Source organism: Anomaloglossus baeobatrachus, chromosome 9, assembly GCF_048569485.1.
Source record: "Anomaloglossus baeobatrachus isolate aAnoBae1 chromosome 9, aAnoBae1.hap1, whole genome shotgun sequence".
NCBI classification, from domain to species: Eukaryota; Metazoa; Chordata; class Amphibia; order Anura; family Aromobatidae; genus Anomaloglossus; species Anomaloglossus baeobatrachus.
The window spans coordinates 45,203,929-45,230,974 of NC_134361.1; positions in this window are offsets into that span (position 1 = coordinate 45,203,929).

Genomic DNA, 27,046 nt, shown 5'->3' on the forward strand with positions numbered 1-27,046 from the left:
GGAAGTCAAACATGCCAGTAGTCAGAAGCCAGGAAGTCAGATAAGGTACACAGGGAAGGAGCAGAGCTGAAGTCAGGGTACAAGCCGGAGGTCAGAAGCCTGGAAGTCAGATAAGGTACACAGGGAACGAGCAGAGCCGAGGTCAGGGTACAAGCCAGAGGTCAGAAGCCAGAAAGTCAGATAAGGTACACAGGGAGCGAGTAGAGCCGGGGTCTGGGTACAAGAAGTCTGGAAGTAAGATAAGGTACACAGGGAATGAGCAGAGCCGAAGTTATGGTACAAGCCAGAGGTCAGAAGCCAGCAAGTCAGATAAGGTACACAGGAAGCAAGTGAAGCCGGGGTCAGGGTACAAGAAGCCGGGAAGTCAGACAAGGTACACAGGGAACAAGCAGAGCCAAGGTCAGGGTACAAACCAGAGGTCAGAAGCCAGAAGATTAATGTTAGAGCCAGGGGCATGTTAGCAGAGAGAAATAGTGGAACAGGGCTTTAATGAACCGCGCCAGAGATCACAGATGTAATCTTGGATTAATGTAAACTTTTATTTTGGCACAGGTCTACGCGTTTCAGGAGGCTCAGCTCCCTTCCTCAGGACCAGCAGGCACAAGATACATCAAATCTCAGCCAGGGGCATGGGCAGAGAAGGGTTACAAAGGTCCAGGGTAGGGAGACAAGATCATAACAACAAAACTCATAGGAACCAGAGAATTCATTGCAGAGCAGGAACTACGACTGGCAGTGTTCCGGGTGAAGTTACTTTCTAATGAAGTCAAGCATTCACCCGGAACACAGGCCCCTCCCTGCACCAGCGCAGGACCCGAAAGCTGAAAAGCCACCCGTAACCTTGAGTATAATACAGAACATAGGCTCTGCTGGAGAGCAGAGCACTGTGGATCACACTGTTGTCAAAATCAAATGTTCTCTTAGGCTCCAAGGTGGACAATCCCTTTAAGGGAAAGTTTCAGAGATGTCATAGATAAGTAATGTTAAAAGGCAGAGTAAATTTTAATACATCATTTTTGTAGAACACAACTAAATATCAACAAAAAAGAAGGCTTGGGTATCAATGTCTTATTTTTGAGGTATATAGGATGAGACCGACAAAATACAATCATGAGACTCTCTTAGAGGGGTTTTCCCCACAATAAAAAGCTCATTTTAACCAATAGATCTTGGAATATTAATAATTTCCACAATTGGATGTGTTTATAAAAAATGTTTCTGTGCTGAGATAATCTTATATATGTGTCCCTGCTATGTACTGTGTAATGGCCGTGTCTGACTGTACACGGACATGGTCTGATCATACTACATCTCCTGGGCAGGGGAGAGGAGCAAAATAGTATTCAGAATACAAATAATTATTTGAGATAAAACATTTTTAAAACAGGCAGGGAAATGTTTTACCTCACAAAAGGAATCGGCTGTGATCCCGTGCTGTAAAGTCTTTATACTCTTTTGCGTCCTCCCCTTTCCAGCAGATATGGTATGATCCCACCAGGTTCCTGTACGGTCAGACACTTTACACAGCATGTACACGTATATAAGATTATCTCAGCACAGGAACATTATTTTTAATCACATCCAATTGTGGAAATTATTATTAATACAAGATCTATTGATTAAAATGAACTTTAACATTAACTTTGTTTTGTGGAAAAGCCCCTTTAAGGCAGAATCTCACTCTACTGAACCTAATAATAATTCAGCAATTAACGATCATTCCTGTTCATTCCTTCAATTTATGGTGAACAATACAGTCTCTGAATTTCCATTGAGCAATGCGATCTCTGAATGTTTTTGTTTTTGTTGGGGTGTTGGTACACCGGGTGCCTCCTGCCATTTGCGGGCTCCTCTACAATCACCAGTCTCCTTTAGGTTTGCTATCATTGCCATTGTACGCCTGGTCATCGCAATTTATGGCTTCAAAGCCTGCATTGGATAAATGTTTGACCTGGGGTGGAACTAGCCATATTGTTAGGTCCGGGTGATGGTGGATCCTCTGGGCCGTGTACCGGACTCCCCCAGTGAAGCAACCTGGAGCTAACCTCTATACTGGGACAGTCCAGTCACCCCACCAGAGGGCCTAGGTACACGGTAGCCGGAGTACTAGCGGAACCGGGGTAGCGTCCCACAGGGAAAGGGTAAAACGGAGTCTTTGGAGCCACAGAGTCCTCGGAGACAATTACGGGAGTCCAGTACGGTTGCCGGTTAGGAAGCTCAGGCGGAATCCGGGTTAGCTGGGTGTGACGGGAAGGCAGCTGGGTGAAGTCGGAGATACCAGAAAGGCACAGGCTGCCGAAACGGTGGTTGGATTCCCCGCCGACGGACACCGGAGAACCTCTTGGCAATACTGGATTCAGGGACCGGTTACGGAGGCAGAGCAGGCTCTACAGAAGAGACAAAGTTTTAGTACGAGTAAGGCACAAGGGACCTGGACTTCTAGCTTGCAGAACTCGACGAACAGGCAACGCCCTCCAGGCAGGAAGCTCCTAATATACCTGACCCTGACTGATGCAATATCCTGTTAGGGAGTGCAGGGCCTTTAAGAGGAGGTCAGTGACCGGGCGCGTGCCCTAATGCACATGCGCGACGACCGGGTGCCGGAGGCCAGAGCAGGGAGCGGTGCCGATGAGGACGTGTGGCTGGAGGCAGGAGACCCGGGGACCAGAGCGGTGAGTGAGGAACGACGTCGGGACCCGGGGAGCGTGACACATATACTGGCTTTCATAGTGTGCGGTGGCAGAACTCTACAAGGGCCTTAATAACCAAAGATCGTCAGACCATGCTGAGAGTTGGGGATTCACCGATTAATAAACACTCATCTATTTTAATATATTAAATGGTTACTGTATTCCCAAAATCATAAGCTATCCCCCATCCGTAGGTGTAACGCTCACGGCCGGTGTAGAGAGTTAGTGGATCAACTGGATCACAGGAGAACCCAGGCTTACCCCTTAGTGGTAGGAGCTTAACTAAGCACCCACCGCAAGCCGGACACCATGTACCACTCCCAGGGCAGTGACAGGGACTGTGGCAACTAAGCCCCAGGACAGGTGATGGACTCAAGTATAGACACAGGTACAGGCGGGGTGACTGAGGCAGGCTGGACAGGTGGATATGGACAGGAATGGTGGACACGGCAGGGACAGACAGGTACAGGAAGGCAGATACTGGAGATGAACACAGGGTGAACGGGACCTGACAACTGCCTAGCAGACTGGTATACTGACTAACTGAATGTGTTGCGCAGGCACCTCCCCTAATGGGAGGGTGCCTTGAATACATAGTGCCACTCAGCCATAGGCACTGAAGAATTTCCAGGATATGACTCCTTTAAGAGGAGGGTTGGTTTGTGCACAAGTGTCTTAGGTGCACTGCCGGGAACCCAGTGGCATGTACTGGGCCTGGGAGGGGAAGGAGGCAGCAGCACACTTGGATGGTTAGGGAAGTACATGGCTGGACGTGACTCGGCCAGGGCGGTGAGTAAGTTGGCGTCTCTGGTGCTACAGTAGGATAGTGTATAGCTTGCTGATGGCTGGGGGGGGGGTCAACCATTAGGACCCCTAGCAATCTCAAAATTTGGGCTCTCGAAACCCGACGCCTGGCTCTTCAGCCCTGATTTGAATGGGGCGAAGGTGCACATGCTTTTCCTCTATTCCATTCATTGAATGGGACTGCCAAAGGAAGCCAGGTACGCTGCTCACAGACAATGAATGAAGCAGAAGTCGACCATTTCCATTGGTCGCAGAACCAATATTTGCCTCTTCAGAGACTTCATCTCAGCATCGCTCGGGGTCCCAGTGGTCAGACCCTAGTGATCAGAAAATCATTCCCCATCCTAATTTTAGGAACCAGATGTAAAAAAAATTGAACTTGACCTACTTTTAACCATTTTAAATCTCAATGTCAATGTGAGGCTTGTAAAGCCACACAATTTTGTATTTGATAGTAATAGTTGAAAAAAAAAAAATAAATGTATGAATATCAAAGGGAATTATTTCCTGCTGACTCTTAAATAGAATTTGAAATCTAAAAAGCATAAATCTAAGAAAACTTCAACTTGTCAAATATCTGAGAATATATATAGAAAGCCGCATGTTATAAAACACACATACCATTTAATTGCAGCCCTGACAACATACAGTGTGTTATATTCCCAGCTATAGAATTACACGGTCCTGACAATTTTTCTCGGGTTGAAATGTCCAGCGATGAAAGACTCTTATGCCCTATATTCCTATTCAAGAAAGGAACCATTTACTTTAAGGCACTTAACTTTAAAAAAGAATGGAAGTGCCGGCTGCCTTCTTGTCAGGAGGAAGCATGCTGACAAGTATACTTAGAAAAGAATTGCAACCTCTCTGTACAAACAGGGTCTGAAAGAAGACCATGGCACTAAAGGAAACAAGACACGCTGTTTGCGGATGAGAAGGAAAAAGCTAATATGTCAGAAATGTTGGCATGGAAGAGACCTTTATCTCTTAGTTTGGGTTCTATGAAGTATTTCCATGAAGCTTAAATCCAGACATTTCATGTAGAATCATATCAAGACCTTTCCTAGATCATATGTAAGTGTACAGGAGTAGCAATGTTATATCGAGAATGATTCTATTAAAGAATGTTGATATGGACCTTGGTTGGATGCTGATCTAGAAACCTAGTACGTGGGATATTTGTGCTCCGCGTCATATCCAGAGGTTGTCTGTGATGTCTTCGCAAGGTGGCGCTAGACACTACTTGCATGAATGTGAATTGTAGTCAGGCAAGCCGAGGTCAGAAGCCAGGAGGTAGCGACAGGACACTGGGAACAGATAGAGACATGGTCAAGATACAAGCCGAGGGTCAGGTTTCCAGGAGAGTGCGTACAGGATACAGGGAGCAGATGGGGATGTGGTCAGGAGGAGGTCCGAGGTCAGAAGGCAGGGGGTAACGACAAAAACAGAGAGACAAGCAGGGAAGACTAAACAACAATCCAAAGTCGAGAGCAAAGATCAGATCACTAAACATTATGGAAGCCGAGAGCACTAATGTAAATAGGATGTACAGCTGGTGATGTTCCGGGCAAGCATGCTCCCTAATGAAGCAGAGCAGTCACCAGGAACGAGGAGCATTTGCGTAGGCACCTCCCAGGAGCAGCGAAACCAGAACTGAGAGACAACCCACCCACAGGTGTTCAAGACAAATAGCTGAGCATCCAAACCTGCAAAAAGCTCCACACTATGGAACAGCAAGTACTGGTTCTGCAGGAAAGCATGGCAGACCATAACAACACAAGATGCCCCTCACATCGGAACCGTGACATTGTCTTTTTAAAATAGCTATATGAGTGCTGCCAGCATTTCAACAGAGATTACAGGGGTAGGGGGTCCATCTGTCAGTGCTCAGACCATACACCACACACTGCTTCACATTGGTCTGCATGGCTGTTGTTCCGAAAGGAAGCCTCTTCTAAACATGAGGCATAAAAAAGCCAGAAACAGTTTGCTGAAGACAAGCAGACTAAGGACATGGATTACTGGAAACGTCCTGTTGTCTGATGAGACCAAGATAAACTTATTTGGTTCAGATGTTGTGAAGCATATGTGGCAGCATCCAGATGAGGAGTTCAAAGACAAGTGTGTCCTGCCTACAGTCAGGCATGGTGGTGGGAATGTCATGGTTTGGGGCTGCATGAGTGCTGCCAGCTGTGGAGGCTACAGTTCATTGAGGGAACCATTTATACTGACATGTCTTGTGATGTACTCAATTAGAGCATGATCCCCTCCCTTCGTATTCCAACGTGATAATGACCCCCAGAACACTTCCAAGACGACCGCTGCCTAGCCAAAGACACTGACGGTAAAGATGCTGGACTGGTGATGCGTCTCCTGACATAAACCCTATGGAGCATCTGTGGGGCCCTCAAACGGAACGTGGAGGAGCGTAAGGTCTCTAACATCCACCAGCTCCGTGATGTCATCATGGAGGATGGAAAAGGATCAAGATGGTTAAAGTATTCTACGATTGTACCGTATATTTGTTAACCAGATAGTTATATTTGCAAGTTTTCAGAGCACATGTGGGTTTTTCTCTGAAAACTTGAAATTACAATTTTTCTGGACATACAAGTATTTACATAGATTTTTCTGACTAACAATATCTATTTTTTTTGTACATCATTACACCAAGAAGGAAAAGTTGTGGAATTATGAAAATCACAGGATGCATAGACATGTTACTGATGCAAAAAAGGAAACAACATTTTCAACACATCTTGATTTATTCAGTATTTTGTATGAGAGCCTCATGGAGAGATCCACACTTTCAGCCTCGGCTGCAATCACAGAGTTAATTAATAGTTGTCTATGTTGAATACACTTGGACAAATCATCAAGATCCACTGCTGGCAGCTTCTCAGTCATTGCCAACCAATGACGTCCCAGATATGCTCCATGGGAGACAAGTCTGGAGACTTTGCAGACCAGGGTAGGATGTTTAATCCCTGCAGGAAGCGTAGTATTCCTGTCACGATTCCTCTGTGCAGAGCATTTTGCACATTAGGAGATGCTCTGCTGTGTTTTCTTGGGCTACTGGCTGGCAGGTTGATTCACAGTGCAGGCTTCCATGGTGGTTCTGGGAGGTGCAGATTGCTCATGTGTTCCATCTTCTGGGCAATTGCTCTTCTTCTTTAGTGAGCAAACTCTTCCAGAACCTTGCCAGTTGTACTTCCTGCTTCTGTTGTTGTGCTGTTGGCCTGTGTTCCTGCTTGTGCGCTGATCTTTGTTGCTTGACCCTGGACTGTTGTTTGACTCCTCTCTGCCAGCTCCCTGTTCCTGTCGTGATCTCCTGTCTTTTGACCTCGGACCGTTACCTGACCAAGTCTCAGTTTTCTCCCTGAATCTTTTACATGCTTTCCCGGAATTCTGACTCTCGGATCATGACCTGACTACACCTCTGTGTACTCCCTGTGTCCATATGTGTCCTCCTGTTACCAGACGCCAGCTTTCCTGACTACTCTACCATTTGTACAACCTGTAAGTAGTAACTAGCATCAAAGTTGCCACATTGAGAAACGGCTCCTAGACACTTTGGTTCCATGACTGATCCATTCTTTACTCCATGTGAAATTGATCATCACATGCCAAGGCTATGGCATCAAGCAGTGCCTACTGCCTACGCAAACCATCAGAAGGGGTTTGCACAACATTTGGTTACGAGTCAGACATTAAGCTACAGGTGCTGTATTGACCTCACACCACCCTTCTGAAAGACTATCATGGTGCAGAAGACCACAATGGAGGCTGGAATAAAATATCTAGTCGATGGAAAATGGATATTGGTCTAAAGACCATGTGAGCAACACCATGAAAAAGCTTTCATGAGGGAGCAGCACAACAGTCCTAGTCCTGGATTATGATGTGAGGAGGCATAATGTACGGTATCCGGACCCTTCTTGTCTTCATTCCAGGTACACTAACAACTCAGCATTACATTGATTTGGTGATGGAGTGGTACGACCATTTCTCCAATGTGTTTCAGGAGCCATTTTTCAACATGATAATCCCAGGCTGCATGCGTGACGCCCTGGGCAAGCCAAGGGTCACAGGTAATGACACCACCACACCCTACACCCCGGTTAGGCACATCTAAGCTAGACCAGAAATCCTTGTTGCCTTCCCCAGGGGCTGATGTCCACACCAGGGGGTGGAGCCAGGCGGTTGGTCTCCACCCACCAAGGAGTTCACAGTCCTGGAGGAGGGAGAACACAGTTAGTTAGGAGGAAGCGAGGGAAGTGAGAGGAGAGATAGAGTTTGGAGGAGGAAGTGGAAGGAGGAAAGTAGTAGAGAGGAGGAAAGTGACAGTTTGAAAGCCTGAAGTTGGTCCGGGTGTGTGCCCCGGGCCGAGACAGCAAGGTTTTAGCAGACGGCGGTGACCGTCTGCAGGAGTGGCCTATCGGAGTTACCGTAAGGACCACGGACGGGTGGTGGCCCGGCGGTACCGGACCGGTACACAAGGAGAAGCCAGCACCATTGGCAGGGGCCTTTCTGATCCCGGCAAGGCTAGGAGTCGCCGTGAATTTGCCAAATCCGTCAGTGAAGGGGACCTCCGGGTCTCCAAACAACTAAGTCCCGATTGAAGGCAACCGTCCAACCGTATGAGAGAGACACCGCCACCGCCAAGGCACCAGTTTCTCAGGGCCAGCGCCTGAGGGCAAAGAGGGGCTCCTCCGGCCCATATCCAAGTCGGGGAGCGGGTAACCGGTGGGAACCCATCGCTACCAACATTTCACAAGGTGCAGGGAAAGAGACAGTCACCGTTAACTACCGGGGAAAAGCAACAGCAGCCGTCCATGGGAACCGTCTTTCCAGCCGTGTGTTTTACCGAGAACTGTGTCATCGTCTCAGGCTGAGTGAGTACCACCGTGCCGTGCGGCACAGCGCTGCCCCCGCGACCCTGCACCTCACCAGGCCCCGCACCTGGCCTGCCATCCCTCATCCTCCACCCCATCACTGGGCCCCGGGACAACCAACCCCTACCCACGGAGGGGAGAACTAACAACTCTGCTGCTCCCTGTCACCGCTCCCGGGATCCCCATACAGAGCAGCGGTGGTGTTACCAAAAATCACAACAACCGTGGGTGGCGTCACGGACAATAAATCCCCAAAACCAAACCCCTTTTCACTCACGGGCGAGGAGCGCCGCTCGAGTCCCCGGGATCCGGCCCATCGCTCGAGCCACCGAGCAGCAGCGGCCGCAGCAGCAGCGGCAGCCGGACCCGAGCAGAGGGAGAGCGCAGCGTCCCCTCCTCCGCCCGCGACACATGTTGTTTGTGCTACTGTAAACAGCCTGTGTGACCTAAGCCTGCAGCATCTCCGGACTTGTCTCCTGTCCAGAACATCTGGGATGCCATTGCTTGGCAATTGCACAGGGAGCTGCCAGCAGTGGATCTTGATGATTTGCCCAAGTGCATTCAGAGTGACAGAACATTCCTCAGAGAACCATTAATAATTCTCATTGATAGCAGTCATGGTTGTAAGTGCCGGGATTTCTGTACATAGCACTCATACTGAATAAATTGAGATGTTTTAAAAAATTTGGTTTCTATTTTATCATCATCTGCAAAAGTTTTCGTCTTTGTGCTGCAATTTCAATGTCTTGCAGAAGTTTTATACTGTATTATGAGCTGACCATGGTCCTGAAGCACCTTCTAATGACTTTTACATTGAGATCCTGCAGCTGACCAGATATCTGTGATTACGTTTTTTTTTTCCTTTTCAACTGTCTTCTATCTTTCTAAGGCTAAGTTCACACACTGCGTTTTTTTGACGCTGCGTTTTTGTGCATTTTTTGCCTTAAAAACGCACAAAAACGCACCCGCGGCAAAAAACGTGGCAAAAACGCATGCATTTTTACAGCGTTTTGGTGCGTTTTGCTGCGTTTTTGCTCACTGCGTTTTTATGCGTTTTTATCAGTGAACATTGCCATTAGATTGTTGAGAAAAAAAAAAAAAGAAAAAAGGTCTGATGTCATTTCCTTCTTCAATATGTTCTTCATCCTCCACTAGTGTATGCAGGAGAGCAGACAGCTGCAGAACTACAAGGCTCAGCATGCTCCATCCAGGACTGTATGCTGGAGGGAGAGTCAGGGGGAGCAGAACTACAAGGCTCAGCATACTCCATCCACTAGTGAATGCAGGAGAGCAGACAGCAGCTGCAGAACTACAAGGCTCAGCATCCTCCATCCAATAGTGTATGCAGGAGAGCAGACAGCAGCTGCCAAACTACAAGGCTCAGCATCCTCCTTCCAGGACTGTATGCAGGATTTCTTTGCCCCCCCCAAAAAAATGACGTGGGCTTCGCCATATTTTTGTATGCTAGCCGGGTACAGCAGGCAGATACAAGCTGCCCCCAACCCCCAGCTGCCTATTTGTACCCGGCTGGGAACCAAAAATATAGGGAAGCCCTTTTTTTTTATTATTTCATGAATTTCATGAAATAATTAAAAAAAATGACGTGGGTTTCGCTCAATTTTTGTGTCCAGCCAGGTACAACTAGGCAGCTGGGGATTGGAATCCGCAATGCAGGGTGCCCAAGCTTTCTGGGCAACCCAGCTGCAAATTGCAGTCCGCAGCCACCCCAGAAAATGTCGCTTTCATAGAAGCGCCATCTTTTGGCGCTGTATTCAACTCTTCCAGCTGCCCTGATGCCGGGTGGCTCGCTGGGTAATAATGGGGTTAGGGCTAGCTGTGTATTATCAGCTGGCCCTAAGCCCGAAATTCATGGTGTCACGCCAATAGTAGACATGGCCACCATGAATTTCTAGTAAAGATAAAAAAAATAACACAACACACAGAAAAATATTTTTATTAGAAATAAAACACAACACAATTAGTGACTCCATCTTTATTGAAATAAAGAACCCCCCTCCGCAGTAATCCTGGGTCAAGGGTCCCGCGCCGTCGAATCCGGATCCAATATCATATGATCGGTTTGCTGGAAGGCAAAGCGATCAGATGATGTGTCAGGTTCAAGGGCCTGAATCGCATGACACAGCAGCTGATTGTATAAACGGCTTTTATACAATCAGCTGATGTATCAGTGTAAAAAAACCCCAAAACAAACAAAAAAACCCACTACATACGTCTGTGCAGCGTCGGACTGGCTACCGGAGGAATCTCCACTAATGCCAGGCCTGGATTCAGGTACCTGCACTGCACTCCAGAGTTCTCACCTGAGCTCCAGAGTGCAGCCGAGACTGTAGGTGAAAAAAAGCTGCAAAAACAGTGAAAGAATGTAGATGCTGCAGTTTTCTAAAACACAGCAGAACAAAACCAATCGTGTGCATGAGATTTCTAAAATCTTATAGCTTTTGACAGTACTACGTATATAAACAGCTTTTAATTTGCATAAAAAATGCAGGAGAAAAAAAATTATGCAAAAAACGCAACGTGTGACAATAGCCTTACAAGTATGTGGTGAAATTCACCAGGCATCTTGAGCTAAAATTCCATTGGAAACTATATTAAATTTCTTTTGTGTTTTATACACTTAACACTTCTACCGGCAGCTTGGAAAAGTGTCAAAAGAAAGGCGCGTGGCAAAGAAAAAATACAAAATGTGCTACATTTGTACATTTTTTATAACTAATTATAAATTATGATCGGTGGTTATGTATACCGGCTGAGAGCTGATCTAAGAAAGAAAAATGAGTCCTCAACAAATATTGGTTTTTAAGGGAGAACGTTTCTAGTTATGGAGAAAGCCAAGTCGGCGTTAGGAGACATATGCATATTTAATTTCCCAGAGGAGCATTGCACGGCCTATAAGTCTCCTTACATTGGCTTAGTACTCTTCATAAGGGGAAACATTCTCCTCTTAGACCCTCCTGTCAGAGACCTCTCAGATCCCTTGCTTTGCACTGATGAGGGTCAAACACCCTGAAACACGTTTGCAAATGGAGTTTCCGGTTTGCCTTCTTATCCTAAGTCAAATGGCAAGGCTTTTTAAAGGGTCAATATTACAGAGTTACATAGGTTGAAAAAAGACCTAGGTCCGTCTAGTTCAACCTTCCTCCACCAAGTATACATACAGTTAGGTCCAGAAATATTTGGACAGTGACACAAGTTTTGTTATTTTAGCTGTTTACAAAAACATGTTCAAAAATACAATTATATATATAATATGGGCTGAAAGTGCACACTCCCAGCTGCAATATGAGAGTTTTCACATCCAAATTGGAGAAAGGGTTTAGGAATCATAGCTCTGTAATGCATAGCCTCCTCTTTTTCAAGGGACCAAAAGTAATTGGACAAGGGACTCTAAGGGCTGCAATTAACTCTGAAGGTGTCTCCCTCGTTAACCTGTAATCAATGAAGTAGTTAAAAGGTCTGGGGTTGATTACAGGTGTGTGGTTTTGCATTTGGAAGTTGTTGCTGTGACCAGACAACATGCGGTCTAAGGAACTCTCAATTGAGGTGAAGCAGAACATCCTGAGGCTGAAAAAAAGAAAAAATCCATCAGAGAGATAGCAGACATGCTTGGAGTAGCAAAATCAACAGTCGGGTACATTCTCAGAAAAAAGGAATTGACTGGTGAGCTTGGGAACTCAAAAAGGCCTGGGCGTCCACGGATGACAACAGTGGTGGATGATCGCCGCATACTTTCTTTGGTGAAGAAGAACCCGTTCACAACATCAACTGAGGTCCAGAACACTCTCAGTGAAGTAGGTGTATCTGTCTCTAAGTCAACAGTAAAGAGAAGACTCCATGAAAGTAAATACAAAGGGTTCACATCTAGATGCAAACCATTCATCAATTCCAAAAATAGACAGGCCAGAGTTAAATTTGCTGAAAAACACCTCATGAAGCCAGCTCAGTTCTGGAAAAGTATTCTATGGACGGATGAGACAAAGATCAACCTGTACCAGAATGATGGGAAGAAAAAAGTTTGGAGAAGAAAGGGAACGGCACATGATCCAAGGCACACCACATCCTCTGTAAAACATGGTGGAGGCAACATGATGGCATGGGCATGCATGGCTTTCAATGGCACTGGGTCACTTGTGTTTATTGATGACATAACAGCAGACAAGAGTAGCCGGATGAATTCTGAAGTGTACCGGGATATACTTTCAGCCCAGATTCAGCCAAATGCCGCAAAGTTGATCGGACGGCGCTTCATAGTACAGATGGACAATGACCCCAAGCATACAGCCAAAGCTACCCAGGAGTTCATGAGTGCAAAAAAGTGGAACATTCTGCAATGGCCAAGTCAATCACCAGATCTTAACCCAATTGAGCATGCATTTCACTTGCTCAAATCCAGACTTAAGACGGGAAGACCCACAAACAAGCAAGACCTGAAGGCTGCGGCTGTAAAGGCCTGGCAAAGCATTAAGAAGGAGGAAACCCAGCGTTTGGTGATGTCCATGGGTTCCAGACTTAAGGCAGTGATTGCCTCCAAAGGATTCGCAACAAAATATTGAAAATAAAAATATTTTTTTTGGGTTTGATTTATTTGTCCAATTACTTTTGACCTCCTAGAATGTGGAGTGTTTGTAAAGAAATGTGTACAATTCCTACAATTTCTATCAGATATTTTTGTTCAAACCTTCAAATTAAACGTTACAATCTGCACTTGAATTCTGTTGTAGAGGTTTCATTTCAAATCCAATGTGGTGGCATGCAGAGCCCAACTCGCGAAAATTGTGTCACTGTCCAAATATTTCTGGACCTAACTGTATGTAGTTGGGAGGACTCCAAACAGAAAATATGGCTATGTGGGTGACCTTGCTATGAGAGTGCTCAACATCTACCATCAAGGATGAGCTGGGAGCCCACCATAGACATAGGATGTTTGAATGGTCAAGGCGGATTTTACTAATTTACATCTAATGTACGGTCAGCTTAAATCTTGATCTTTTCTTGTTTAAAGATGTTGTCTTGTTTGGAAAACCCTTACAATACTGCCTGGAGAAAACCAGGGGTCCTCTGCTTAGAGCCCCTAATAGTAAACTTTTCAGGATCTGCCATTTCCATTCATTACACAGGTAACTCACTGATTTAAGAGGATGGTGTCCTTTAGAAAGGAGCATTGACCACTTACTTTTAGGTTTCACCACTGATAATACAATCAAATCGCTATGATCAGTTTAAGGCTATGATGAGGGGTGGGAAGAAGAGATTAAAGGAAGATATCTGATCGAAAAACTGCACACATGAGGCAGCAAGTTATGAAGTTTGTAGACCCTTCTACAGATATGGGGTTGGGTGGTCAACCTATTGGGAACTTCATGTGCGGAGAGAAGAGGCTTGGGATCATCAATTCTAAATAAGACTGTTAGGGATTGATGGAGGTTGACCAGGGCAATTCTATTAATGATTGTCCATATGACAATGTGGACGTTACACTGAACTCCGGCACCTCGGTGGAGAGTGTCATAAAAGTCTGTGATGTGCGAAACATTCATTATAATTATCCTATTCTGGAAATCGCTTCTTCATTGGGTTCTTATTCTCAGGGGTCTCTTATATATCACAGTGGGAGTAATAAAAGTCCCATTGACTTACATTTAAAGAGTGTCTTGAACCTTTCCACCCGTTCATTATACTTAATGTATTGGCAAGGCTTCCGGCATGATATGGCCGTAGGCATTGTCACAGTATTTAGAATGCTGGCAGGATGTCAGAACTCCTAGGTACATTGTGCAGGATCCAGACAATTCAAGGGATTAAACGACTTCCATTTAGTTCTCAATGACTCTTAAATCTACATTTAAATGATGAAATTAGTGTCATTCGCCTGCTTTATAGGGCTATAAGCTATTAGATGGTCATAAAATGTCATGACTATGATGCAAAGTTATTGATTAGAGCTTCTGTAGCTGAAGAATGATGATGATTGAGCTGGTAGTCACCGTAGTGTAAAACGGGGCGTCCGCCTGCTACTGACTGTACGTCGAATGGAGTAACATCTGATTCATTATGTTCATTATCCTAAATCGATGGTTTCCAAAACTTGGCTCTACAGCTGTTGTTCAACTACAACCCTCAACCAGCGGTTCTTCGGGCAAGCCAAAAAAAAGTGTGGTTTCAGGTCAGCTGCAGACCTGTAAGCTGAAGACCACTGCCTGGACATGACGGAATATCACCTTTATCAGGTGTAAGGTGTTATATTGTTCTCATGGTTTGAGATGATTGTATGGCACAGTTAGGAAAAGCTGATTTATACACAGAGATTATCTATCTACCTATTTTCGTTCCTTTTTTTCTTTGGTTCTTTCTATCTTTTTATCATTTATGTCACGAGGTATGATGAGGTAACTTGGAACAAGCGCACCTAAACTGGACCTCAGGCTAGGGTGGCCCTAGTTGTCCCTGTTCCCAAAGATACTATCACGCCATCAACGTCACCCCATGCTCAACACTCTGGTCCCCATGCCTTCTTCCCAGTCCCGCAGCCTCTTAGTCTCCCTCGCACTTCTGTCAGCACCCCTGTGCTGAAGCGCCGACAGCCTGCTCCGACCTCCTCCTTCATGCTTCCTGTTCTGACGTCTGGACCCCAAGGTCCATGCATGCTCACTATTGTGCGTCTGTGCTCCCTCCCCTTTTAGGATGTTCTTCCTATAACCGTTGCAGGTACTGGGTACTTAAGGCACCCTCCCTCATTGGGAGGTGCTTGTTCAGTGTGTCCCCATAGCCTAGTCTGCCCGTGCTAGTTGTCAGGTCCCCCATGCTATTCCGCATTCCATATTGGTTGTAACTCTGTCTTGTAATGCCGATGTTCCTACTTGTGTCCATCTGTCTACCTCACATTCATGCAAGCACCCACCACCTGACTGTTACCACCAGTGCCAGCCAGTCCTGGACCACACCAGACTCTGCTTCATCTGTCCATGTTCCAGGTTTATGACCTGTGGCGCCAGCTGATGAGGTATCGGGATCCCCCAAGGCTGAAGGATGGTAGTAGTGAAGACTCGGTAGCCACCTAGGTCCGCTCCTCTGGGTCAGTGGACAAACTTCCACCTCGTCCGGTAACCTGGGCGTGACAAATCCGTCTAATGGTGATGATATTGGGGCCACCTTTCTAACCCTAGCTCCTGAATAGCCCTGGTCTATGCCCCCTCTCCCCCACACCCGGGGAGGGCCAGGACAGGAGTGGTAGATCCCACACAAATAGACAGACAGGGAAAAAACAAAACTCAAGCTCTGCACACACACAGAGGTAAGACAATTCGTGCTCAGGAGGAAATAAAGAATCAGTGAGGAAATAGACAATGAGAATATTTCCACAACACACCAAATAACGCACAGGAGATCACCAGAACAAGATCACCACAGCACAAGGACCAGTATCGCAAATGAAGCTATAATCGGCATTGGGGAACAGGCTCTACCATCTTTTAAAATGCAGAGGTGGCTGTGATAGGTCTCCAGTAATCTGCAATCCACAGGCTAGCAGAAATTTAACTCTGCCAGACTGATCACTAATAAGCACACTGGTTGTCGCCCGAGTCTGACTGTGCAACTCAAAAGCACCAGAGAAATCATAGTGTGACGTGTCCAACTCTGCAGTGTAAACAGGGTCAGAAGTCCACATGACACTCGGTGAGTTTAGAGCTGAACACCGTGTGACAGTTTATCTATCAATTTTCTCTTTCTTTTGCTTTATCGTTTATCTATCAATTTTCTCTTTCTTTCTTCCTTTTTATAATCTATCTATCCATTTTTTTTCTTTCATTCTTTCTATCGTCTATCTATTCATTTTCTTTTTTTTTTCATTTTATCATCTACCTACAGTATATATCCATTTTCTTTCTATTTTAGCGTCTATCTATCCATTTTATTTCTTTTTATCGTCTATCCATCCATTTTCTTTCTATCTATTGTCTAACTACCCTTTTTCTTTCTTTCTTTCTTACTTTCTTTCGTCTATCTATTCATTTTCTTTCTTTTTCATTTTATCATCTACCTATATATCCATTTTCTTTCTATTTTATCGTCTATCTATCCTTTTTATCGTCTATCTATCCATTTTATTTCTTTCTTTTTATCGTCTAGCCAACCATTTTCTTTCTATCTATCTATCTATCTATCTATCTATCCATTGTCTAACTACCCTTTTTCTTTCTTTCTTTCTTACTTACTTTCTTTCGTCTATGTCACGCTGTACTCTAAGATGTACAATAGCAGTACAGCGCAGTAATGTGGGACTGAGAGGATTCCTGAAACTATCTGAGAAGGTAGTTAGCTGGTAAACCACTAGGGGGCGTAAAAGTGGAGGAAACGTATGAGCAGGGAATTCCCTAGCAGAGGTAATACTAGTCAAGCTCACCAGATGGCAGTAGAACCGTCCGAAAGCCGTGTCACAACATGAGGTCTTGTAAGTACACAAGGGCAAAGTCTAAACGTAGTCAGAGGGAAGCAAATAGTCAGTAGCCGGGAAATCAGAGCCTAGAAGCGAGGGGGAGTGGGAAGACAAGACCGAATAAAGGTAAACAGATAAGGAACGAACAGGGAGACAGCGGGAGAGACACTGATGGAAACAGACAACAGAGGAGGATAACAGGTCAGGTGAACACGGAGGTCAGGAGGGGGCAGGGCAGACAACAGGTCACTCAAGAGCAGAACACAGCAGAGCCAGAAGTATCACTGGCGAAGTCCAAGAGAAACAGTGCCCTAATAAAGCAGCCTGACCTCCAGAACGAGGCAGAAAGGATTAACCCCTAACGTGACCTGCATCAGAAGTGAAACTAAAAAAAAGGCTCAGCTCCAGCCGAGCCAGGAGTCAATCATGACAGTCTAGCTATGCATTTTCTTTCTTTTTATCTATCATCTAGCTATGATCTTTCTTTCTTTTCATCTATTGTCTAGCTATCCTCTTTCTTTCTTTTTATCTATCGTCTTTCTATCCTCTTTCTTTTTATCTATCATCTTTCTATTCTCTTTCTTTCTGTTTATCTATCGTCTATCTATCCTATTTCTTTCTGTTTAGATATCGTCTTTCTATCCTCTTTATTTTTTTATCTATTGTCTTTCTATCCTCTTTATTTTTTTATCTGTCCTCTTTCTTTCTTTTTATCTATCCTCTTTCATTCTATCATCTTTCTTTTTTTATATCTATCCTCTTTCTTTCTATCTATCCTCTTTCTTACTTTCTTTTTATCTATCTTCTTTTTATCCTTTCTTTTTTTCTATCATCTTTCTATCCTCTTTCTTTCTTTTTATCTATACTCTTTCTTTCGCTTTATCTATCCTCTTTCTTTCGTTTTATCTATCCTTTTTCTTTCTTTTTATCTATTCTCTTTCTTTCTTTCTTGTTATCTATCGTCTTTCTTTCATTCTTTCTTTTTATCTATCTTCTTTATTTCTTCGACTATTTTACAAGAACTTGTCTATAAATAATAATGTAATAAAATACAAGCTATAACTCCGTTTTTCTCCTTAACACACTGGCTTTACACCTGATTTCCTTCTTCTGTGAGCGCACTCTGGCTGTCATTCTTGTCTGCCCAATAACCCAATAATAACTACCAAACTACCACTCACCTCAATCACGCCATTTAGCGAGCTCGGCTGGGTTCACTGCAGAGTTCACAGCCCATTGTTCTAAGGACAGAATTTTTCTTTTTCCAGGCCACTACCATTTACAATACAATAGAGTGAAACAGAAAAATCTGATGTCAAACCTTATAATCCTAACCACTGCACTACAGTATAGTGACACGGGAAGGACTGACGACAAACACTTCTATGGCTGAAAATCTATTCTGTTCATCTGAGCAAAACTGCTTTGTGTGTGACATATCTCCTCAATATCATGCACTATAAGGCACTATTTTATTTATCTCACATGTGCTACCGCCTCCATATTAACTCACAAGGCAGTGATACATTATAGATCCATAGATTTACATGGGCAGCATATTTCTATAATAAGATGGCCCTGTTGTCTATTATTCCTTGTAGACAACTGCATATGTAGTGTATTTGCCTCTGATTTTATGCATTGATCTAAGTGGAGAAAATTCATAGTATATTCCAGAACCAGATGAGTACATGATATTGGAAAATCCCATCTCCACATTGTGGAAATTTTCCACACAGAAACATAATTGCAGTGCAGAATATTTGTGCAGAATTCATTGTGTTTTTCCACTTTTTACAATGCATAGGGTAAACTCTGCAGCTAATCTTTATAAAACCTGCCTTTCTGGAGCGACTGTAGGCTGACATTTATAGGCTGGGAAGGGCCAAATAACCATGGGTCTTCCCTCTCTGATAATATCAGCCCTCAGCTGTCTGCTTTATCTTGGCTGGTTATCAAAAATAAGGGGGACCCCGCATGGTGTTTTTTAATTATTTATTAGGTTAGACCAGGCTAAACAAACTTCAGTGAAAAATTGAATAGTTTACCTGGATAGGTACAAAAGGGAAGACAAGTGCGGCGCTAACCTAAGCACAGTAAATGGTGAAAAGACTTGGATATAAATGAATTCAATGATCACCTTTTTGAAGGTATAATTTGCCTTGAAAGTAGATGTATTGAGCCATGGCAACTGGCCCCTCTTGGCTTGCAGCAATCCCTGGACACTATGAGAGAATTCTCCCTTGGATTCACATAGGCACCACAAATCAGAACCATAAAAAAATCCAGGCTGTGTGTGATTGCACTTCCATAGGAGGCCAGAGCGGGGTGATCCTTTTAAAAAATTATTTATTGATATTCACATAATCCACATACAACGCGTTTCGGCTAGGAAGCCTTCTTCAGGTATAACAGAAGCAATATTGCTTGCTAGCCAAAATGCGTTGTATGTGGATTATATGAACATCAATAACATTTTTTTAAAAAGGATCACCCCACTCTGGCCTCCTATGGAAGCGCAATCACACACAGCCTGGATTTTTTTATGGTTCAAACTTTAGTGAAAGGAACTAAAGGGTTCAAGTGTATAATATGTAGGGGCATTATATATATATGGTGTATATAATGCAGAGCATTACTTTGGTCAACATCTAATCTAAGCTCTCCCTCCTAAATCAACTCTCCCTGAACTGCTTCTAGAGGAGAGTGTGCCGAGCATCGTGCCCCCGGATCTCATATAAGACCCAATGACGACCCAACATGGTAACGGCATTATCGTGTATGGCAGGCAATCCCCGCGTGTTGATAGGCTGTCTAACAGCTGTGAAACATATGGGATGGGGACTTATATGTATATATATCGTGTATTGAGCAGTGGAGAGCACTCGTGAGCATCACTACTGCAGACCACATCAAAGTTGAGTGTGCAGGGAAACAACCTGCAAAAGCTGAACAAAAAGATTTTATTTAGCTTCAAATACATGCAAGAGAAAATAAAAAGAATTATATATATGTCGCAGGCGGAAGAGGGGACGCCGCGCTCTCCCACTGCTCGGGTCCGGCTGCCGCTGCTGCTGCGGCCTGCTGCTGCTCGGTGGCTCGAGCGATGGGCCGGATCCCGGGGACTCGAGCGGCGCTCCTCGCCCGTGAGTGAAAAGGGATTGGTTTTTGGGATTGTTTATTGTCCGTGACGCCACCCACGGTTGTGGTGATTATGTGGACACCACCGCTGCTCTGTATGGGGATCCCGGGAGCGATGACAGGGAGCAGCAAAGTTGTTGGTTCTCCCCTCCGTGGGTAGGGGGTAGTTGTCCCGGGGCCCAGTGATGAGGTGGGTGATGAGGGATGGCGGGGCAGGTGCAGGGCTTGGTGGGGGTGCAGGGACGCGGGGGAAGCGCTGTGCCTCACGGCACTGTGGTACTCACTCAGCCTGAGACAGGGACACAGTTCTCGGTAAAACACACGGCTGGGAAGACGGTTCCCACGGACGGCTGCAATTGCTTTTCCCCAGTAGTTGACGGTGACGGTCCCTTTTCCTGCACCTAAGATGATGATGGTAGCGATGGGTTCCCACCGGTAACCCGCTCCCCGACTTGGATATGGGCCGGAGGAGCCCTACTTTGCCCACAGGCGCTGGCCCTGAGAAACTGGTGCCTTGGTGGTGGCGGTGTCTCTCTCTAACGGTTGGACTGTTGCCTTCAATCGGGACTTGGTTGTTGGGAGACCCAGAGGTCCCCTTCACTGACGGATTTGGCAAATTCACGGTGACTCCTAGCCTTGCCGGGATCCGAAAGGCCCCTGCCAATGGTGCTGGCTTCTCTTTGTATATCGCTCCGGTACCGCCGGGACACCACCCGTCCACGGTCCTTCCGGCAACCTCCAAGTAGCCTCTCCTGCAGACAGTCACCGCCGTCTGCTGACCTTGCTGTTCTCAGTCCAGGGCACACAACCGGACTAACTTCAGGCTTTCTCAACTGTCACTTCTTCTTCCACCTTTACTCCTCTCTCTTGCTCCTTTACCACTTTACTTCCACTTCACTCACTGTTCTGTCTACACTCCTTCACTTCCCTAGCTTAACTGCCTGGTTCTCCCGCCTCCAGGGCTGTGTACTCCTCAGTGGGCGGAGCCAACCGCCTGGCCCACCCCCTGGTGTGGACATCAGCCCCTGGAGGAAGGCAACAAGGATTTTTGGTTAGCTTTGGTGTACCTATCTGGGGTGTAGGGTGTGGTGGTGTTATTACCTGTGACCCCTGGCTTGCCCAGGGCGTCACATATACAGTACAGACCAAAAGTTTGGACACACCTTCTCATCTCTAGAACAACCGTTAAGAGGAGACTTTGTGCAGCAGGCCTTCATGGTAAAATAGCTGCTAGGAAACCACTGCTAAGGACAGGCAACAAGCAGAAGAGACTTGTTTGGGCTAAAGAACACAAGGAATGGACATTAGACCAGTGGAAATCTGTGCTTTGGTCTGATGAGTCCAAATTTGAGATCTTTGGATCCAACCACCATGTCTTTGTAGAAAAGGTGAACGGATGGACTCTACATGGCTGGTTCCCACCGTGAAGCATGGAGGAGGAGGTGTGATGGTGTGGGGGGGCTTTGCTGGTGACACTGTTGGGGATTTATTCAAAATTGAAGGCATACAGAACCAGCATGGCTACCACAGCATTTTGCAGCGGCGTGCTATTCCATCCGGTTTCCGTTTAGTTGGACCATCATTTATTTTTCAACAGGACAATGACCCCAAACACACCTCCTGTGTAAGGGCTATTTGACTAAGAAGGAGAGTGATGGGGTGCTACACCAGATGACCTGGCCTCCACAGTCACCAGACCTGAACCCAATCGAGATGGTTTGAGGTGAGCTGGACCACAGAGTGAAGGCAAAAGGGCCAACAAGTGCTAAGCATCTCTGGGAACTCCTTCAAGACTGTTGTAAAACCATTTCTGGTGACTACCTCTTGAAGCTCATCAAGAGAATGCCAAGAGTGTGCAAAGTAGTAATGAAAGCAAAAGGTGGCTACTTTGAAGAACCTAGTATATAAGACATTTTTCCAGTTGTTTCACACTTTTTTAAGTATTTCATACCACATGTTTTAATTCATAGTTTTGATGCCTTCAATGTGAATCTACAATTTTCAGAGTCCTGAAAATAAAGAAAACTCTTTGAATGAGAAGGTGTGTCCAAACTTTTGGTCTGTACTATATATATATATATATATATATATATAATCCATTAAGATGGACGATTGCTTTCAGATCGTTTCATCTAAGGATATGAAATCTGGTGCTGTAGCGCTTGCTCCCCTAGTATGCCGGTGTAACGCCTTGTCTCTCCCCTCTTCCCTGCTGTCCACGTCTAGTGCAGTCCCCGGCTCCTATCTCCCTTGGGTGCCCACGTGAGTGTCGGCTTCTGTACCCTCTGCTTACCTGCATGACCATCCTTGTGTTTTGTGGTTCTCGGCTCGTTCCCAGGGAGAGGGAAGGCGTTAGGACGTGGAGGAGCGCCGGCGTACTAGGGGAGCCGACGCTACAAGTGCATTGCCCCTTTGCATCAATAATTAGGAAAAAATGGGAAATATGGGTTTGATAGGGGCCACTTTTCCCCCATGAAATCCTCCTATTCGAAGAGGTTTAAAGTATCAGAGTTATATTTTTTATATGTTTCCAATTAATATTAATTAGAAAGTGGGAAAACACGGGGGATTGCATGTTGTCTGCTCAGGCATACTATAACATGCATAGATTTAATGGAGTCATTTATATGTAAATTGCGCCTACATGTACTTGATGATACCTTGCACAGACTATAACCAACACTTTATCACATTCTCCCTGGAAGTGATTTGGGATATACAGTAAGAGAAGCGTCGGCGGTGGCACGTGCCAATGTATCCGTGTATGAGATTAATCTCCTGATATTTACTGAAATTTCACTGAAGAGTTGTGACTCCACTTTGCTCCTGGAAGACGGATTAGGCGGACCTTGAGCCTGACTTGTAGAAGGTTGAGGGGATTACGAGATGGAGATTCAATATTGTAAAGTGACAGTCCTCTATAACTCTCAATGCAGCTGGGAGCCGGGATCAGGGTAGGGGGCTGCAAATTAAGGACTGGGAAGAACATAAAAACCATAAATACGTTTAGGATCAGCGGTAAGAAATGAGTGGGGATACCAGGGACCGGCCCTTTATCCCTCCGGACATTTTATCGTCATCAGATCTCTATTTTTCCATAATGGTAAATCAATGTTTAATAAAGTAGCTGACCCTTTAGCCCAGGAATGTGAAAATGTGAAATGTGGCGGGATGAGTTTCTCGATTAGCACAAATCATCAGGATATCATAATTTTTGGTTTTACATAGGACTGCCAGCAGAGGCAGCAAGGAGATCAATGCAATGAACATATATCGTATATTCTGCCTGATTCCAGATCTCAATAATACACTGCTTTTTTTCCGTATTGTTCCTCTTAGTGTTTTCGCTACTGTTACTCAGGGCTGCCATCAGGGCATTACAACCATTACTGGTGTATGGGGCCCGGTAAAGAGGGTGGGCCCGGCCGAGCTAGGGGTAATTACTTAGCATTATTAAGCCCCGAGCCGCCTAGGCCCCCTCTTCACCAGGCTCCAGTCACAGCCGCAGCAGAGGGGCCCGGCAGTGTCGCTTTGGCTACTATAGTGTTACTCATCTGTCTTGGCTCCAGGGCTGGGCCCTGTTCCCTTCCCTATTGCCACCACCCATTACTGTCACTTCTCTGACATTGTAGTTGAATCTGGAGGACATCTTTGTTCTGTACTGTGCAGAGGAGATGGAGGACTATTGCTCATCTCTTCTTTGTAGCCTTAGGGGTACTTTACACGTTGCGACATCGCTACCGAAATATCGTCGGGGTCACGGTTGTTGGGACACACATCCGGCGCCGGTAGCGACATCGCAATGTGTAAATCCTAGGAATGACAATGAACGAGCGCAAAACAGTCAAAAATCGCTGATCTGTGTCACGCCGTTCATTTTCATAATGTCGCTCCAGCTGCATGTACAATGTTGTTTGGCGCTCCAGCGGCGTCACACATCGCTGTGTGTGAAGCCGCAGGAGCGACAAACATCTCCTTACCTGCCTCCACCGTCAATGCGGAAGGAAGGAGGTGGGCGGGATGTTATGTCCGGCTCATCTCTGCCCCTCCGCTTCTATTGGCCGGCTGCTTAGTGACGTCGCAGTGATGTCGAACGCACCCCCCTTTGAAGGAGGGATTGTTCGGCGGTCACCCCGACATCGCCGACCAGGTATGTGCGTGTTATGCTGCCGTAGCGATAATGTTTGCTACGGCAGCAATCACAAGATATCGCATGTGCAACGGGGGCGGGTGCTATCGCGCTGGACATCGCTAGCCGATGCTAGTGATGTCGCAATGTGTAAAGTACCCCTTAATCTTAGGTGCAGCTCTTTTGTGACCACTCACCTTTGCTATAACAAGTCAAGTGTCTTACCATCTGATGCCGGTTATAGACTCTCATTCTATTACTGAACACTTTAGAAGGAGCCTGTCTCTGGAAAAAGCAAAGGCGTCATGACTCTGGCGAGTCTGGGACCAGAAGGTCACAACTTGTCATTGTTCTCAGGTCTACAACTGGTAATTGAATGTATCTCCTTTCTTTCAGTGCTGTGGGGATTAAAGACTCTTTCCTAGGCTGTTCTTTGTAGCCTTAATCTCAGGTGCAGCTCTTTTGTGACCACTCCTCTTTGCTATAAAAAGGCACCATCTGTTTCTTACTATCTGACGCCGGTTATAGATTCTCATTCTGTTACTGAACACTTTGAAAGGAGCCTGTCTCTAGAAGAAACAAAGGCGTCATGGCTCTGGCGAGTCTGGAACCAGAAGGTCACAACGCTTTATTGTTCTCAGGTCTACAACTGGTAATTTAATGTATCTACTTTCTTTCACTGCTGCGGGGCTTAAAGACTCTTTCCTATCTGGTTATTCTTTGTAGCCTTAGGGGTACTTTGCACACTACGACATCGCAGGTGCGATGTCGGTGGGGTCAAATTGAAAGTGACGCACATCCGGCATCGCCGGCGATATCGTAGTGTGTAAAGCCTAGATGATACGATTAACGAGCGCAAAAGCGTCGTAATCGTATCATCGGTGTAGCGTCGGCGTAATCCATAATTACGCTGACGCAATGGTCCGATGTTCTTCCTCGCTCCAGCAGCAGCACACATCGCTGTGTGTGAAGCCGCAGGAGCGAGGAACATCTCCTACCGGCGTCACCGCGGCTCCCGTAGGATATGCGGAAGGAAGGAGGTGGGCGGGATGTTTACATCCCGCTCATCTCCGCCCCTCCGCTCCTATTGGCCGCCTGCCGTGTGACGTCGCAGTGACGCCGTACGACCCGCCCCCTTAATAAGGAGGCGGGTCGCCGGCCAGAGCGACGTCCCAGGACAGGTGAGTCCATGTGAAGCTGCCGTAGCGATAATGTTCGCTACGGCAGCTATCACAAGGATATCGCAGCTGTGACGGGGGCGGGGACTATTGCGCTCGGCATCGCAGCATCGGCTTGCGATGTCGCAGCGTGCAAAGTACCCCTAAATCTCAGGCGCAGCTCTTTTATGACCACTCCCCTTTGCTATAAAAAGTCATGTGTCTAACAATCTGATGTCGGTTATATATTCTCATTCTATTGCTGACCACTTTGGAAGGAGCCTGTCTCTGAAGGAAACTGAGGAGCCATGACTATTGCAGATGTGGTGTTTTGCTGAAATGAAGAAACTTTCAGTGTTTTCCTTTTTGTCTTTCTGTCTCTCTTACCTTGTGTTGTAATTAATGATTCAATGTATCCACCTGTAGGGAAAACGGAAAAGACACAGTGTGGTGTTATTTCAGAACGTAATAAACCTTTAAACTTGTGTTGGCAATGTATGTAATAATTGTAGTCACCTATAGCGAGCACATAAGGCTCATGTAAAATATATCCTTATTGCTGGTGTTCTGGTTTGCTGCCAGAACAATGTGCTGCGAATAATCCCCTCCGTCGGAAATACCACAGATGGAGTCTAGAAAGATGTAATAGATTGTATGCGGCGCTTCCAATATATCCAGCCTTGATGTATTTTTTATTAAAATAATCAAACAGGACCAACCTTATCCAGACAGGATATACTGGAAGCACCGCATGCAATCTCTTGCATCTTCGTACATTGTGTTGTATTATTGCAGAGGTGAGACTAGTGCTCTCGCCGGCCTTCTCACTAGCCAGAGTGAGTTCAGGGCAAGAGAGGGACTAGGTATGTAATAGTGACTGGGGGAAGGACCTGTTTAGGAACTTTAGTGAGTTTAGTGTACAGATTCAGGTCAGTTGCAGAAGGTGTCTGTGATGGTGGAATATGGGGGGGTGTATAATTTTGTGTAGGTTCGTATTTTAGGCATGGTGCTCTGTCCATTCTGTGTATTCCTTGTGTGTACATTGTCCTGTTTGCAGGTTAATCACCCCCTGCTGGGCTTTTGTCCCTAAGTCTGGGGGAGGGGAGCCTGGGATCCACCTAAACTCTCTGCTTAACTGAGGGATTATTCATTCTGGCTAAGAAAGACAAGAGAGAAGGAGTAAGATTGATCCTCTGGGGGAGAAGCTGCGGCTACAGGCAGCACCTCAGAGAGCTGTTGAGAAACCCCGATTTTACTGGAAAAGGACTGTTGGAGGATTGTGACTGATCCCCGGGACATTTTTCCCTTTACTGGACTACTTTACCCTCTGTGGTGTGGATTATTTTATGGATCTTCTGATTTGCATGGAATAAAGGATCTCTGGATTGTTCACCCATCTCTCACTCTGTTGATTGTGTGATATGGGAGACAGACCCCACGGCAGTGTCCCCTCTCCCTATCACGAAAGCTTTTGTCACCCTTGTGTTGCACTGCATGTTTAGATTCTGTACGCTCTGGTGTGACACAGAGTTTGTGAATGGATCTACCCTCTTTCTTCTCAACTCCCTATTTAATTCTGGATTTACTAGCAATCCTGATGGGTGGCAGCAATATCTTCTTCGCACTGCCCTCCACCAGTTGCCGCCCTAGGCATTGGCCCTCCAGTTCTTTGTGACAAATACAGCTTTGTCTCTACTCTGCAGAAATTATATCTATATTCTCCCTAAACTTCCTGTATCGGAACAGAAGAAGTATCCGAGAAAATGCTTAATGGA